General features: G+C 40.4%; 1 pseudogene; it reads left to right on the top strand.

The window, feature by feature from the left end:
- Positions 1–2,110: 2,110 nt before the first annotated feature.
- LOC130135543 (putative disease resistance protein At4g19050) lies at positions 2,111–11,076 on the top strand (annotated as a pseudogene).
- Positions 11,077–13,591: the final 2,515 nt, after the last annotated feature.

Raw genomic sequence — 13,591 nt, forward strand, 5'->3', positions numbered from 1 at the left:
ACATTCCACTAATCCTCAACTATGTGGATTGAGAAGCATTTTCTTATCACTTAGTTCACATTTGAGCATAAATAGGCCAAACAAGATAACAACAATTCAATCAACACTCGATAGAACTTTTTTTCGCTTTTCATCATTGAAACTTCCTCCTTCAAATGATTGGTCAGAGATACTAAATCGTCATTTTTATTTGCATTGATTTAGCATCGTCCAACTTGTCCATTTGTGTAGGCGGAAGTTGATGTCGTCCTTCAAGTAACTCCAAGATCATCTATGTTACTTGACCTGAAAATTTCGCATCAACCCACCTAAAATATTTGCACTTCAACCTTTTCCATATCTGACGCATCCATGAAATCTTTTCCCAAGAATTAACCTAGTCTAAGATGTTCTTCTTGGACTTCTAAGCCCAAAATACAATAATATTCACCGTCGTCTTCGTTTCAGTGAAACGAATTTGAGCCGATTGTCCTACTCTCACTCTGCATTGCAAGATTCAGCTCTTATCTTGGGGTTTCTAGATTAGGGTTTGAAGAATTTCGAAAATGGCTTGATTTGTGGAATTAGGGTTTATATTTGGGATAAGACATGTAGACGACATCGTTTAGGGTTATTGATGCTGACTAGGCGTGCCACGTGAGCCACGTCGGTTAAGGAGATTGATAAAATATTATCACATCGGATTTTCGGCATCCAAAAACGGAGTTTTAAAAAAGATGGCATTTAAGTGATTCGACAAAAAGTCTTAGGATCAAAGTAAGTGCTGCACGAAAGTTATGACACTTTTCGTATTCTTTTACCGATGGAAAGGCAAACTCAATGAGCATTTATTAATGGAAACTGATTATACGAGGGCACTGATATTCTTTCAAGAGGGATGGCGCTGTCTCCACCATTAATTTTCTCAATGAAACTGCGAAACTTATATACCGGTTTCACAGGGAAATTTGAGATAGGAATCTGACGCACTCAAATCCCATTGAGTGAGATTCCTTGAATATTAAAAAAATGATAGCAAGGAAAATAAATAGAATTAAGATAATCAAATGTAGATAATCACAACAAGGGAAATATTTTTGATATTAAATCCAAAGATAATGTTGTTTGCGAGACTAATGAACAGATTATTGTGCATTAAATTAATGCCTTCTCTATCTATGCGTTCAAGTTAAGCTGATCCATAAGGGCTCATCAGTGAAGTGAATTCAAGATATAGAAATATTGTCACACTTTACGTATCAATTATGCGTGGTAATAGATAAAATAAACAAAAAATAATGGCGTTAATAATTTATTAGTAGAGGAAAAATACTAGTCATTACATTTTGATGATAATTTTTTGATTAAGGCCATGAAAGGTTAATGATGCAGACTAATCGAAAAAGAAATTAAGGCCATTAAAGCATGAACCTGATGCTTCAAGCAATCAGACACCCTTAAACGTTAATACTGAGAACCCAATGAAGAGGTCCTACACGATGTCCCAATCCAACAGAGACCAAGACAAGGACATCGAAGTTATAAACCCTGCAGAAGATGAGGGAGATCCTGAGATTAAATTACTCTGGCCCCTCTTACCATTTCTGAGACTGGGGCGAAGTTGCTAACATTGCCTCAAGGTTTGGATCTCCACCCGCTCGACCCCCCAAGTCGCGATGAGGAGTTCCCAGTGAACTAGTCCACCGTCAGGGAGTATCGGGATGAAAGTGGAGCAAGAACTTGAACATCTTGCTCAGAGGATGTAGCGAAGTCCATTCATGCATAAAGACAGCACTCTATTTAGTTCATTGATGTTGACAACAGTAGTGACTCGCGTCATGCACTGCATGTTTGTGTTGAAAAAAATTTCCGAAACTCCTTGAGAAAAATCCTTAAATGACCAAGGAGTTTACGGCTCTTGTTCCTAAGTCCAAGGGAAGTTATTTACCCCCTAGCATGTATTACCCGGTGACGAATGATAACAGATCCAACATTTGAGCCAGTGCTCTAGAAGCTCCACTTCCAGTTATGAATCCAGGAAGACTCAATGTTACCGTTCCCATTCAGAGTTGTTGGAAATTGTGATCCATTTTTGACAAAGAAATCTCTGGTTCAATCTAGACTACTCTAGATGGACGTGAGAAGCAAGAAATGCCAGAAGTCAATGGCGGTGGAGAAAATCAAGAACGTGGAAAGCATGCAGCAAGTTGAGGAGAGCACCGCCACTCTCTCCCTTCTCCAGATTTTTCTAGTAAAAGTCCATCAAGTTAGCAAGTTTACCAACTAAGCTTCGTTACTTCTAGATTTCTCTAAAGAAATCTAGTTGCCAAGTTGTTATATTAAAATATTGTAGAAAGCTAGCAAAGCCGGTGAATGCACCGACTTTGCATCCTATAAATAGGAGCAACTTGCTCCATGTGTGAGTGGGGGGAGCATGAACTAAAAGACCATATCATGTAGCTCCTCCACCACTGTCACACCCCGAACCTCATCGAGCTCGCGACATCCTTCTTTGGTCGAATTAGTGCGACGTCCCAGGAACGTCGCCGACCCAAATGAATCCATCAGAGTTTAATCGCGGCGGAAACAACAAACACCCAGACAATGATTTACCAGGGGTACTAGGGAGAATAAATTGCCAAACCACCAAATCACGTACTATACTTCGGCCCAAATACAATATCCATTTACAATTTAAACTTATGCCACAATCGCCATTTACAAACAACAAAGCAAAATATGCACATTGAACAACTAAACTGCAAACCACCGATATCACAAAAAGATTAGTAGCTTGGATAAGCACTACACCAAAAATGGGACATTTCCAAAGTCTTCCTCATCTCCAAACTAATCCCTACGCCCTCTAGATGGCGTCCACTCTGACTCACTCTCTTCGGAATCCTCATCCGAATCCTCATCAGGCACGTGCTTATCCGACGACTCTGATTCGGCCTCAATCTCGATCGGGTTATCCTACAACATCATGGTCAGAGTGCATAACAGCCCCAAAACGCTGCGACGGCGGCGGAAGATTCATGGCTCGGGCGGGTGCTCTAAAATGGTTTGGTTGAAACAACCATGAGACACTTCTCAATAAGTTCACAACCTAAACCTTACATAGGCTACCACGTATTCCAGACAAGTCCAGACACCGAATCAAGCAACACACAAACAACGTCCACACAATCGTACTCACCTGATTCTCAATACACGCAACCTGCACGTTAGACTTACAATAGCACTATTCCACTCACATGCATGTTCTAATGACATTTCATGCATTTGTTCCCGTTTCATCACATCTTTTTCCACAACTCTCGCTAGTGACCCGCGTTACAGTACACGCCTCAGGTCCACTGCGACCAACTCATCACAACACTCCAGGGTCCGCGTTACAGTACAGGCCTCAGGCCATATCTCTTGTCCGCGTTACAGTACACGCCTCAGGCTCAACATCCATTCTCCTAGTGCACAACCCGCGTTGAGGTACACGCCTCAGGTTGGCCATGTTTCTAGCACTCCTCGGCCCGCGTTACAGTACACGCCTCAAGCCATGTCTCTTGCCCGCGTTACAGTACACGCCTCAGGCTCAACATCCACCACCTACGGCACAACCCGCGTTGAAGTACACGCCTCAGGTTGGCAGTCTTCCGGTAATACCGGGCATCGTCCCGCGTAGTCGTACCGCCTCAGGACGGAAATATTCCCACGATCGCACATGCCACACCACACACAATTTCTCGTTCATTCACACACTTAACACTCGCTTGCCAAACAAGTTGGCCAATCACACGTGGCCCGTGCACACATCAATTCACACACAATTCCATGCTCAATAAGCATCCAATATGGCCATTTGACAATTAATTCAATTTGGCCCGAGCATGCACATAACAAAGCACATTTCAATCCATCAAATCACGGTTCAATAAACACACAAGGCCACTCATGGGCCCTCAAACACAGCCACGTTCATAGGCATAAATTCGACATTTCCAAGCATATTAAACACCACAATCCAGCCATACTACCACACATCAAACCGATACCATTTGTCCTTAAATCGAGCCCTAAGCTCGCCAATTCCATCCCACAACGTCCGACACTCTATTCAGTCTCACTCCAGCCTCGAAACATCCTCATTTCATCCTCAAATCAACTCATATAACACACATTCAAGCATAAATTCCGGTCACGAGGCAGCAACTAATCAAGCTCGACACCCCCACCATTCCGCTCATAAAAATGAACATCCAAAGAATCTGGGTAAAATTGGGCAGTTTACACAGTGACCGAAATCCTATCAAAATAAATAGTAAACGAACTCCAAAAATTCTAAATTTTGGATATATCATAAAAAACATCTTGATAAACATTTCTTATGAAGAACAAGAAATTCGCTTCAATCTGCAACCATGCCTTTTTGTCCCTCGAAGTCAGGCCAAAATCAGTTCGCTCTAACAGACCATTTTGTCCTCAAAATACATTTCTTTCAATACCCAAATCACCTTGAAAACCCTTGAAATTTTTATATGTCATAGAAAAGAAAGTCGCCAACAAATTTTGTAAGGAAGTTTATTGAAAATAGCTCTGGAAAATTTTATAAAAATTCGGCAAGACAAGAAGGTCGGGATGAACAGTGTTCCGGGCAGTTTCAACACGGTCTGAAAATGGGTTTTCGTGCTACCCAAATGACCTCTAAAAATTCCAAATTTAAAATATGTTATACTTCAAGATGTTGGGAGCAACTTTCATGAAGGAAACTTCCTCAAATTCGGCCCACAAAATTCTCTACAAAAATAGCAAACCGGACGGGTACAGTAACCGCGAATCCGAGAATCACACCAACCTCAAGGATTCAAACCCGAATTGATTTCTACCGAATTTCAACCGCCAAAACTCATTCCCAGACGTCTAATCCAACACGCAACAGCCACTAACAGCCATGATCAGCCACCAACAACCACGATCAACACCCTAATCAACCCTTAAACTACCCTAAACCGCGTCTAAACGAGTCCGATAATACCCGATGTCCTAGGCAAGGGTTAGATTGCGACTTACCGGACTCTAGACTAACTCGGCTAGAGTGGAACAGGGCGGCGATCGGCGCGGCGGCGCGGCTCGGCGGTGGCGACGGCAATTGAAGGGGGATGGAGCCTTACACAACTAGGTCCAGGCCCAAGACCTTCAATTCAACCGGTTTATAGGAAGCCTTACCAGATTGGATTGATACTAGTCACTCATTCCCCCAAAAATTATAAGGTTCCAGAGTTTATTGCATTGAAGGGGGATGGAGCTCAGTCAATTGTCAATCATTTATATAGTCCAACTTACGCTTGGATGATTTCATAAAACCTTGGCTTTTTGGGAATTCTTTGACTAAGACTGCTTTCAATTGGTTATGTAAATTTACGTTTCAGCTCAGTCCGAGACTGGAGGCAGTTAGAGCGATTTCATGCTCAATTATACATAACTGAACTTGAAGGGACAATGGCAGACTAGCTAGAATTAGACAGTTATCAGGTGAAACTGTGGAAGAAGACTTTGTGGCGAGATTTATAGAGCAAGAAACAAATGTAGAATCCAACTTCCTGAGCGAGAGTTTGTTGATATAGCTAAAAGTGGCTTAAATTTCGAGCTAAGAAGAAATTTTAAGATCGTGATTTTACTAATTCTTCAAGTTTGCAACTTGTATTGCAGAGTATGAAAATTTATTGAGGGAAGAGGAACAAAGATGGTTTTCTTCAAAGGGAACCTATTAATATGATCCTAACTTGGTGAACTATAAGAAAAAGACTGTGATCCCTACGATGCTTAATGTGAGGTTAATGTAAATGAATATGTGCTAACAGTCCTTATACTTGTCCTATATTGACTAAAGGAAATATTCTTCTGAGGAAAGAGAGGAAATTCATGTGTAAGCCAGATAAAACGGCAATAAGTTCTAAAACGTCAAACAACATTCTTTTGATATTTCAATTTGGATATGGTCTTTGATCAACATTCTTCTGGAGAATCATAATTTGTCAAGTGCTCAAGAGATGGAAGGAAAATTTTATTGCAAGTGGCATAATACATGGTGACATTCAACTAACAATTGCTTAATGTTTCATACTTTACCAGACAGGGTTGAGTTGCTTGAAGGGTTGTTGTACTGTTTGGCGGGCGCCAGGTTCGAAAGACTGTCCTAAGCTATTAGCAGATGTAGCTCTGGTTGTCCTGGGCAACTATTATGGTAGCAGAAGCCGTGAATCATTGTTGGAGATTCAGAATTGGACAAGCCAGTTGAAAGCCTGCCTCTATTGCTGAATCTGCTTGTCTCACAAGGTTATTGCATTATGTGCTTGAAATTTTGCCAAGCACTATCAGGAAGCATTGTCGGCACTGCAGACACTTGTTTCTGCAACACAGTGTCGTCGAGTACAATGAGTTGATAGTTCACTGGTTACTGGAAGGATTCTTTGCACCATAATTGTATTGGAGAAATATGAGGAGGCACATCGGACTTTCATGGAGCTCAAAGATCGGGGGTTTCTAGGGGAAAACGACAACAGCTATGTTTATATATGAAATGAAGCCCTAAGTCTTGCTGATTCGCCGACACTATGGACTCACATGCTTGGCTTGGCTGGTGTGCTAAAATGACAGAACTTGGGCTGGTCTTGGGAGGATACAGGCAGATAAGTTTATAAAAACGAATGGTCGCAATAAGGGTTGAGATGTCCACACTCCTTATAGATGGTGCTCGTCTTTGCAGGGAAGTCCTGGAAACATTCTTCCAACGCATGAACTGAGTTCTGGCTATCTTTAGTCCAAAGTTCAAAAATCTTCCCTCATCACTATCAGAGTTGAAGAAGCTTCAAGTACTTGTTCTGAGGAGCTGTCCCAATCGGAGAAAGTAGATGAGATCCACGAACTTACAATGAGAAATTGCACAAACTTAAAAGACCTTCGTCCCCTGGATGCCCTCTTTAGCCTAGAGGTACTCGACCTCTGTGGTACAAAATCTTTGAGTGATACAAAATATGAATTACTTCAGCATATGAGCAAACGTAGAATTCTCAATCTATTTGAAATAAAATTTGAAGAATTGTCATCTGTATCCCACCTCACTAACCTCAGAAATCTCACTGAGAGGATGTTCCTGTGAAGTGTCTGACGTGGGGGTACTTAGAGACCTCAAGATGCAGGATTTATTTATACTAAAGTTGGGTCTTTTCCACCCCTCGAGAACTTTAACAACCTCAAATAGTTATAGCTAAGAGGTTGTGCTCATTTTGAAGAAATCGGAAAAATTTGAAGTCACTTACCAAGTTGGAGGTTCGAGATCTTTCAGGCATGAAAATAAAAGAATTGACTGGAAGAAGATTGAGTATAAAGAAAAGAAGTACAACATGAAAGGATTGCAGATTCCTAAGTCCTATAGAATTATGATTCTCCTAGTACTGACTGGCCTTCCATTTCAATCTGTGGTACTTAATTTTTCTAGTTTTTTAGGACAAATTCCAACTTGTGGCATACATGCTTCCGAAACTTTCAGTTTTTGTCTTTGGCTTCCAAAAGAGAGAGTTAAAGGAATGTATGACGACCTTGGAGATGGGTCTTACTGGGGATATCAACTCCCAAGGAAGAATACCACCTCCTAAAGAGCTTGGGCAGTTTTTAGAGATCCATGGATCCTGTGGCAATTACAGCATACACAAAGATGTTCTCAAGCATACTGATCACCTACCAGTGGTTGACGATAGCTCTATTAGTCACTTATCTGAGCTTGGTGAAGAGTTTTTGGAATCAATAAAGACCTGTTGGCTTGAGAGGTGCTCAAAGGTCCCCAGTATAGTTGGTGGAGAAGCAGATGCTGGAGTTTCAGAAAAGCTTGATTTCCTTTATCTGGGTGATCTGTCTTCCTTCCAGTCCAGGCGATAACTTGCAGTCTGAGGTCTTCTAAGATCGTAAGAACTTGTATGTGGAGTACTGCCCAATGCTTGCCCACAGTTTCCAACTTTCCGAACTGCCAAAGAACCTCGAGATCCTCCGGATCAAATTTTGCAATGAAATTAAAGAGTTATTTAAACCCGACGCGTCTGCCATATGTAAATTGCAGACCTTGGATCTTATGTAATTACTGAAGGTGGAGAGGATTGGTGTTGCAAGGGGCATCCGGTTATTAGCCGTAACGATATGTCTTGTTACACATAAAGTAAAGTTAACTATAAGGATAAGACATGTGTTGGTTCATTAGAACAATAAGGATTTTCTCTAGTGACACATCAGGTTTTTGGGCAAAAGGACACTATAAGTGCCATAACTTGTGTACGGCGCTCACTTTGGTGCCATAACTTTTTTTCGGATCACTTTGGTGCCAAGTCGGAGGAAAAACGATCACTTAAGTGTCATAACTTTTTTTTGGATCACTTCAGTGCTAAAATTTTTGAAAAACGATCATTTAAGTGCTAAAATTTTTGAAAAACGATCACTTAAGTGCCAATCTCCGGCAAGACTCCGGCGAGCCACGTCAGCTTCAGAAATTAATAAAAAAAATGCCGCGTCAGATTTCCGGCGAAAAATTATGTACGGCACCGGAGTTGGCACTTAAGTGATCATTTTTCAAAAATTTTAGCACTTAAGTGATCGTTTTTCAAAAATTTTAGCACTAAAGTGATCCAAAAAAAAGTTATGGCACTAAAGTGAGCGCCGTACACAAGTTATGGCACTTGTAGTGTTCTTTTGCCCGGGTTTTTGTGACACTTAAAGAGAGAGAATAGGGACTGACAAAGGGGATGACATGTAAGGTATTACTCTTTTTGAGGTGTTATCCAATTGACACACAACCATACTGAATCCATATCAATAGAGTTAAAAAACATTTGTGACCATAGAAGGCTCTGTGTGTATACATGCAGTTACCACCATGATTCGGTGTTTGAGACTTTATAGGATTAGGTTGACTATTAAGAATTATCTATAGACCAACATAAAGGTGTGCACATACAGTACAATAATTAATATATCCCAAGTGGGAGAATGTAAGAGTTTTTATAATGTAGGCTACATTAATTGAAATTGTAATTAACCATTTTACAGACTTGGTCTAGTAAAGTATGATATAAAGTTTTTTAAGTAGTCTAATACGGGACTGGTTAGTGTGGGCCAAGTAAGGCACGGCCCGTGATGAGAGGGTCTGGCTTAAAATTCTATAAATAGTACTCGAGTCCCTCTTCTAACGCACACATTATCTCACATAAGGAATTAACGCTAATTGTGAGAGGCGATCTCATTAAGCTAGTGATACAAAAGATAATAGAGGAGAAGAACTTGCGCAGAGAATCGTCGCTATGGATTTCAAATCAGGTGCACAAATTCCTTTTACTCGATTAATGTGTTCTAGATTCTAACTATGGAGATCTTGGGTATCGTTTTTCACGGCCAACAAGGGATACTCGACCTCTGTGGTGCAAAATATTTGAGCAATATGAAACTTGAATTTCTTCCCCATATGAGCAAACTAAGGATTCTCAACCTCTCTGAAATAAAATTTGAACAATTGCCATCTCTGTCCTACCTCACTAACCTTAGAGAACTCTCTCTGAGAGGTTGTTCCTGTGAAGTGTTTGAGCTGGATGCCCTAAAGGAGCTTGAGCTGCTGGATCTATCGGGGACCAAAGTTGAGTCTTTACCCACCCTTGAGACTTTTAGCAAAATCCGACAACTACTGCTGAGCGATTGTGCTGATTTGGAAGAATTGGAAAATTTGAAGTCTCTTACCAAATTGGAGGTTCCAGATCTTTCAGGGACAAAAATTAAAGATTTTCCTTATGATGTCTCAAATCGGACTAGTCGAAGGAAGTTCAATTTGCAGGATATGAAGCACATTAAAGAAATAGAATGGAAGAAGATAAAGTATTTTCCATAGGAGTTCAACTTGGGAGGCTGTGGATCCCTAAGTTCTGAGAATTCCGCATCTCTTGACTGGCCTTCCATATCAATATGGGGTACCAGATTTCTCCAGTTCTTGGAGGAAAATCCTAAGTTGTGGTGTACATGCTTCCAAAAATTCCACTTTTCTGTTTGGCTTCCCAAAAATAAAGATGGAAGGATATACGGTCCTCGGAGATGGGCCTACTGATGGATATCAACTCTCAGGGAAGAATTCCTACAGAAACGGAGCGGTATACGGAGATCCATGGATCCTATTGCCTTTCCAGTCTACCTGAACATGTTCTCGAGCAAGCTGATCACATATCACTGATCGATGATAGCTCTTTTAGTCACTTATCTGAACCTGTTAAAGAGAAGTTGAAATCAATAAAGAGCTGTTGGCTTGATAGGTGCACAAATTATCCATAGTATAGTCGATGGAGAAGAAGATGCCAGAGCTACAGGAAAGCTTGACTTTCTTTATCTGTGTAATCTCTCTTCCTTAAGATGCGTATGTGATGATAAAGTGCAGTCCAAGGTCTTCGGATGTCTTAAGACCTTGTTTATAGATTGTTGCCCAATACTCATTGACATTTTCCCATTGTCCAAGCTGCCATAGAAGCTCGGAAACCTCCAAATCAAATTTTGTGATGAAATGAAAGAGCTATTTAACCCTGGCGTGTTCGCAGCATGTAATTTGCAGACCTTGGATCTTCTGGAATTACCAAAGCTTATGAGAATTGGGGTTATGATGGTCTCCCCGCGAGTACTAAAAGTGAGACAGTGTCCAAATCTGGAGAAACTGGAGGAAGTGCTTGGAGAAGCTGAAAATCTGGGAATTCTCCATATTTCCTATACTGCTGGGTTGAAGACCAAGTGCAGTCAGAAAGTGAAGCCGGGGAGCTTAAAAAATCTAAAACAGCTAAAAATAGAATCTTGTCCGCAGCTCAAAGAAGTTTGTCCCTCATCCGATTTACCGCCAAACCTGGAGATTCTTGAGATAAACTCATGTGAGAGCTTGGAACTATATTCAGAGGCAACTCAGCAGGCTCTTCATTGTCAAGAGTACGACTGTGCAGCTTGCCTAATCTAAACAGCAATAGGTTCAAAGTACCCTGTCTATGTGATGTTGTCGGCAACTGCCCAAATCTTCAAATAGACCAATCCGGTTGAGTGAGAGGTAAGTTCATACATACTTAGAATTTGATGTGAAGCTCACTGATCAATGCATTTAGAATATCATTCAATTTGCAATTCCAAGTTCAGCTCTCTCTCTCTCTCTCTCTCTCTCTACACGTAATTTTGTGTTGTCATCTCATCATTGTGTAATTCCGGAACTCATCCATTTAGCAAGCATTTCTTCGATCATGAATCTGTGATGATCCATTGAATGCAAGAGAATTTCACCTGAAATGTCTGGCAGCTTTTTTCTTCTGTAATATATTAACATTCAAGGTCCTCGTGCATGGAAAGAGAAAACATTGGAGGCTTTGCTGGCTGCAGTGTCCAACTTCTCATGCTTTTACTCGATGCATATGTTTCTTTCAGGGACGTGATGCAGCATAGAACTAGATACTGGATGTCAGGTGTGACTAAATTTTTCATAGGATAAGTGCACTAGAAGTCCTTAAACTTATCATAAAAATGCAATTAAGTCCTAAAACTTTCAAAATAGACAATCAATTTTTAAAACTTGTCGCGAAAATGCAATCGAATCCTAAAACTCTCAAAAGATGTAATCAACGGAAGGACTTGATTGAACTAATTTGACAAGTTTTAAGACTTAATTGTACTTTTTGAAAGTTTTAGGACTCAATTGCACTTTCATGATAAATTTTAGGACTTAATTGGACTTTTTGATAATTTTAGAATTTAATTACACTTTTCATGACAAGTTTTAAGACTTTTAAAGCACTTATCCCATTTTTCATATAATGGAGTCAGTCAAGTCTACACTGTTCTCTCATGTTTGATTTCAGGTTCCTCATTTTGTATGGATGCTTCCATATTCACCAATTTTAGAGACCTTTGCAATGGCAGGGGTGTCACACTTGTTTACTGAAACTCACCAATTTTAATTTGTTACATATTGAGGCTCTTAATTACATTTCTAAACTGGATTCAGGTTCCAATTGGCAACCCCTAATCTCCCTTCAGGCTGAGATAATAGCTGATTTTGTTCGTAATACCAGGATAGACATTACTTTTACGAGTGGCATATTTGTAATGGTAGAACCTAATATATGCGTATGTTAGACTTTAAGGGAATGTATGATCAATGAGACATCATTCAAGAAGATCATATACTGAAGTATTTGGAAGATGCAATAATCTCCATCTTTTTATTGTTATCAGAATTCTATATGTGAGAACCGCAATTTTTTCTCCCTAAAATGTTTCTATCATGATATGACGGAGAAGCTCCCTAGTGTGAAGGAATAAGTGAATATCATCAACGGTTCAGTTCGGTAAAGAACCATTAGCATGTACGCTTGAACCGAACTAAACCTCAACTCGAACCGAATATGAATCGAACCTCAACTCGAACCGAATATAAATCGAACCGAAAACCCGGTTCAATTCGGTTCATTTTTCAATTTTTTCTTTTTTTTATCCTCCACAGCTCACAGCTCGGGAAAAACCAGAATTGCCCCTTGTTTATTTCCTAAACTCAAATGTTCTTTCACAAACCCCAATCTCCATCATCCAAGATCCCCCCATCTCCCCTCTACTACAAACCATCTTCTAGGGCCACCTGCCTCTTTACCCAGCCTTAGTCGTTGCCCCCATCGACCTAACCCCTCTTGCCGTCGCAACCACTGCCGACCTCCCTCCTACTCTGGTCACCATTCTTCTATCTCCCTTTCTCCATTGTACTCTCTCTCTCTCTCTCTCTCTCTCTCTCTCTCTCTCTCTCTCTCTCTCTCTCTCTCTCTCTCTCTCTCTCTCTCTCTCTCTCTCTCTCTCTCTCTCTCAAAGTGTAGCTAGTGGCTTAGCTTTGAGATGGTGAGCCTTGCCGCCTCCATGGGCAACCTCGATCGGCCTCATTGTGGCTCATGACATAGATTGGTAGTAGCGAGCCGCTATAGGGGACCTTGACTTAAGGTCGCCCATGGTTTGAGTGATAAATCATTTAGTAGAATCATCACATTCCATGGCCTGTGAAAATAAACTTGGACCATGACCAATTCCTAAGTCAATTTCTAACTTTGTAAATAAACCACATAGTCTTTAGAAATAGTTGACATCCTTTCTCTTTGAGATCTTCTTAATGTTTTTTCTTGTAGCTCAACTACTGTAGGTTCAATATTGACATTTTCATTATGGAGTGTTTGATCATTTATTTGTTGTTCTTGATTTTTGTTGAGTTGAACTATGATATCAAGAACAACTTTAAAAGTTTTGGATATAGGAACTTCCGCTATAACTTCTTGAATGCAAGCATCACACATTCTTTCTCTCCTACTGATGTCACCATTTTCAATTAACCTAGCATTTCCAGACTCAACAATTCTTGTACTATGATTGGGACAGTAAAATCTATACCCTTTGGATTTCTCCACATAACCAATAAAGTAACCACTACTCATTCTAAAATCAAATTTCTTTTCATTTGGATTGTAAATTTTTATTTCTATTGGACAACCCCAAACATGTAGATGTCATAAACTAAGTTTCATTCACATCC

This window comes from Syzygium oleosum, unplaced genomic scaffold (assembly GCF_021117445.2).
Source record: "Syzygium oleosum isolate NSW1041296 unplaced genomic scaffold, Sole_v2.1 Sole_v2.34, whole genome shotgun sequence".
Taxonomy (NCBI): domain Eukaryota; kingdom Viridiplantae; phylum Streptophyta; class Magnoliopsida; order Myrtales; family Myrtaceae; genus Syzygium; species Syzygium oleosum.